The 4,817-nt window shown below is 46.7% G+C and overlaps 1 pseudogene; it reads right to left on the bottom strand.

Moving 5' to 3' along the window:
• Window positions 1-1,561: 1,561 nt before the first annotated feature.
• LOC118571242 lies at window positions 1,562-2,489 on the bottom strand (annotated as a pseudogene).
• Between the last annotated feature and the right edge of the window lie 2,328 nt (window positions 2,490-4,817).

Here is a 4,817-nt window from a genome sequence, read left to right on the forward strand (position 1 = left end):
GAGAGAGATCTTCTAAAATAAACATGTTTTTGTCAGATGACTTGCAGGGTGCAGTGAGAAACTGAGGCCAAAAAATAATCCAGCATCTTTCCAAAGAATCCACTAAGGCCCAGGAGCTAACTAGAGCAAGTATAGAAAAATGTTTTGAACTCAAGGTGAGGTCAAGGTCACTGCAACTCCCTGTGGGCTTCTGAAGGCAGCACACTGTGATTTGACCGCACAGAACTCAGAGCCTGGAGGCAAGGCAGAGTCTCCAGAGCCAGGGCTTTGCTAGGCTTGTTCTCAGACATTCACTCAACCTCCCAGGTTTCATTTTAGATGGTGTGATGAGAACTGTTACAGTTAGTCACCTTCCTGCTTTGTGATTGTGAAGAGCATTAAGAATCCTAACAGCAAATGACCTCCATTGTTAATTGTTAATTACACGCTAATTTCAGGCTGAATGTCCACTGGATGAAATGCTTAGAGTCAACAGTTTCAGATTTCATAGCATTTCATATTTCAGATGCTTTTAGATGTGAGATGCCAAATCAACCAATACAAGGTAAGCATGGCATGCAAGGTAAGATGGTAGTGGTTGTGGTGATAGTGGTAATGGTGCTGGTGGTGGTGGTGGTGGTGGTGGTGCTGGTGCTGGTGGTGCTGGTGCTGGTGGTGGTGGTGGTGGTGGTGGTGCTGCTGCTGCTGCTGCTGCTGCTGCTGGTGGTGGTGGTGCTGGTGCTGGTGGTGCTGGTGCTGGTGGTGGTGCTGGTGCTGGTGCTGGTGGTGGGGGGGGGGGTGGGGGTGGTAAATTTAGTTATATAATAGAGAGAGTGAATTGAGTTATAATGTCAGTACTCACTTTTGACAGGATTTATTTAACAGTCAGGTTTCAGGCATGCTTCAGGGTATGGAATCTTCTGTGCCAAGCACAGTGGCACACATAGAAGAAAGAAATACTAATGTTTGAGATCACCCTGGGTAGCCAGACTTAAAACAAAAAGGAAGAGAGATAGAGACAGAGACAGAGACACAGAGACAGAGACAGAGAGACACAGAGAGACACACTGAGAGAGACAGAGACAGAGAGAGAGAGAGAAATGAAATGAAAGATTAAAATCTTCTCACCTTGGCCACTTCTATTCCTGATAATCACTTACCAGTGGGGTCCTTGCTGTTTCTGGAGCTTATGTTTCCAAATAATTCCAGTATTTGCCCTTTGGCAATGAAAATAATGGAGAGTCCTAAGATTCATCCAATGTATTCTTATGAAATCCTTAGGTTTTATAAGATGTCCTTCCTGAGGAGAACAACTCAAATGCCCTGAAGAAGCCAGGATCTTCTTATGACTACTTCCATTCCTGGTTCTTGAGGACATTACTGTGCTGATGAACTGTTAACTTATGTGTAAGAACAGCTCTAGTTTTCCTGGAACTCACTCTGTAGCCCAGGCTGGCCTTGAACTCACAGAGATCTGCCTGTCCACCCAAGTGCTGAGATTAGAGGCATGCCCTACCACCACCTGGCATTAAAATGTATTTCTTTTTTTCACCCATTCACGGGCAGGTTTATTGGTCACAGCTCAGGCTTGCATCACTGGCCGAGACAGCTCTGCCTATAGCTTCACTCCTGAGCCTGTGAAGCCTGTACCGCGCTGCACTATGACATCTCGTTCTGTCAGCTGATCCCCATTCGCCAGGTCCACCATGTTCTCCGGGATCAGTTTCTTGACACACTCCAGGATGACCACAGCCACACAGGGCCACAGCACTGCATATGGTGTGGCATTGCTCAGGCTGTCTTGGGTCACAGCACACACGTAGCGCTCCTTGCGTGTGATGAGTCCCACAGGGTCTCCAGAGTCATCCAGCTGCGTGAAGCGCACAGGCATCAGGTCCGCCATGCGTAGCGGCTTCCCAGACATGGGGCAGGTCACAGTGCAAGATGGTTTTTCCAGCTTGGTGGCCTTTGCCTCCGTCGTCAGTGAGGGAATCCAGAAGCTGGGCAGCGCTTTGTTCTTATCCTTGCCTGGGGAACCTGTACTGGGCCCTGGCTGGGCCCTGGACAGCCCATCACCTGTGCTGGGTAAGGTGGCAGCTTTGGGCATGAAGGGGTTGAGGGGCTGGCTCACAATGGCTGCCTCCTTCTCTAGGAAGCCTCGAACTTGGTCCTGGGCTACAGCTCGCTGAAGCTGTTTCTGCTCTTCCCTCCAGGCTGCTCGCTGCTTCTCATAGGCCTTCATCAGCTGGGCAGTCTCTTTCTTCTGGTAGGATGTACGCCAGGATCACCTCCCGTTCATACAGGTAGCCATCTGGGGTGATCACAGGATTATGGCAGGGCTGCAGTGAGAGACAGCAGTCAAAAGTCTTCACAGCATCCCAGCTCAGTAGGATGTTCTAGGTCCCACAGCCTGAGGCCGCTGTGTCCTTCTTCTTCTCATGGTAGGTGTAGACAGCGCCTGCAGTATAGTTCTTATCATGCCGCGTCATCCTCACAAATGGTTATCCAACCCATTGCTGCTTCCACTGTATTATGATGACACATAAAGTTCCATTTAATAACACACTAGGAAATAAAGGTAGATATTGTAAATTTTCTTTCAACTGTGATTTCTTACAAAAAGTAATTATTTCCTAGGTACTTAATAAACTCATTATTGAATGTTTTGTCCTTTGAATATAAATAAATTTGTAGGATTTAGGCCAATTGAAATATTTATGGAGTAGCTCTGAAGAACCAGCCTGCCTCCATTTTAGGCTAAAGGCTATCTTTTATTAAAGACAAATGAGATTCATTCCTGTTTATGGTTATACCTCTGTTTTTCAAAGATTGAGCTATGCCCAAGTTAATCTTAACTACAAATGCTTCTGTACTGCGTAGTCCATGAATGGCAATCATATCTGTTTCAAACCCAAGCATTATCCTAAAACCTGAAAGACAGTTGGGGAGGGGCTTGGCAACTAGGACATTCACTACTCAACAGTGAAGACTCAAGTTTGAATCACCAAACCCAAGTGAAAGTGGCAGGTGAATGAGGCCAGCCTGGTCTAAGTAGGGAGTTTCAGGTCAACCACAGCTACACAGTAAGACCCTGTCTAAAACAAACATAATTCATGTTACAGAAAGGGGGAAATGCGGTGGCACAATGCTCTTGCATAATGCTTTAATAAAACACTGGTTGGTCTATAGCCAGGTGAGTAGACTAGGAGAATTCTGGGAAGAGAAAGGGCAAAGTCAGGAGTGACCAGCCGAACACAGGAAGCAAGATGACAAGGTAGAACTGAGAAAAGGTACCAAGCCATGTGGCTAAATATAGATAAGAATTATGGGTTAATTTAAGTGTAAGAGCTAATCAGTAATAAGCCTGAGCTAATAGTCAAGAAGTTATAAATAATAAGTCTCTGAGTGATTGTTTTATGTGTCTATGGGTCTATGGGGGCCAGGTGGAACCCAAGAAACCTTCCAACCACAAATCCATGCTGACTGCATTTGGTGACCCAGCATATGGGGGTGGTATGGACACAGGAGGAATCTGATAGTGCAATGGCCAGACAGCCTCACCCAGCAACAGCATGTCCTCTCTCAAGGGACAGAGGGGAAGGACGGCCTGTTAGCAGCAATCTGGACTCTAAGAAGACACCATCTCTTGATCTGTGCAAGGACAACATGAGGCCTTAGCGTTGAGATTCAGGCTAGACACAGGAGGCCACTCTTCAAGCTCCATGCATGGGAAGCCTCCTGTGTGAAGAGTCAGGCTCAGAACAACATTCTGGCATCCACTTTGGAATTCACCAGAGGAGGCAGAATAGGGCCCCACAAAGTGCAGGGCAGCCACCTCAATTATATAAGGCCATAATTTGAAGTCACCTGTTAAGTGGGTGAAATCATTCCTTGGCTAAAAGGAAAAGGCGGGCCTTAGGGCAGGATGGGCTGAGTGGCAGTTGAATCCACCACAACCTACAGTCCCTCTCTGTACCCTGAGGCCCTCAGTTTCTTTTTGTATTTGTATGTATGTGTACTGCCACCTGCTGCAAAGACAGAGTTTGGCTATGTAGAACAGGCTAGCCTGGAACAGCCTATTCTTCTGCCACAATCTCTGGAGGACTATAGTCACAGATATGCACAAACTCGCTTCAGAGGACTAGGATCACAGACATGAACAAGCACACTCTAAAGGGTTAGAATCACAGACTTGCACCATCACTTCCAGAGAGAAGGATCCAAACTGTGCTGATGAGTGACTGAAACCAGCTGATCTGACAGTTGCTGAGATCAGAGCCAAGGAGCCTCAGAACAGCCCTAACACAGTGTCCCTCCCAGCCCCAGATAGAACACAGTCCTATGCAAAGGCCAGCTGGGAGTTAAGAGAACACTTCACAGCTCAGTTTCTAGGAGGGATGAGCCAGCAATAGGAAATAGGACATCAAAAGAGGATATCAGTAACACGAATTTCAAATGGTCTTATTAATAAAAACCATGGGAGCCAGGTATTGGGGTGAATTCTGGAAGATCAGAGAGGCAGAACAAGCCACAGCTAACCTCACCTCAACAACTCCTGATCAGATCGTGTTTCCACAAATCTTCGGACTGAAAGCTTGTGAGTCTTCACTCAAATGGATCTCTGCTGAACTGCTGCTAAAGGCCTAAAAGCTTAAAAAGCCCTAGTTTCTGGTCCTCACACCTTATATACCTTTCTGTTTTCTGCCATCACTTCCTGGGATTAAAGGCATGTGTCTTTCCCAAGCAAGACATGAGATCTCAAGTGCTGGGATTAAAGGTAGTGTCACCATGCCTGGCTGTTTCCAGTGTGGCCTTGAACTCACAGAGATCCAGATGGA

Source organism: Onychomys torridus, chromosome 20 (assembly GCF_903995425.1).
Source record: "Onychomys torridus chromosome 20, mOncTor1.1, whole genome shotgun sequence".
Lineage (NCBI taxonomy): Eukaryota > Metazoa > Chordata > Mammalia > Rodentia > Cricetidae > Onychomys > Onychomys torridus.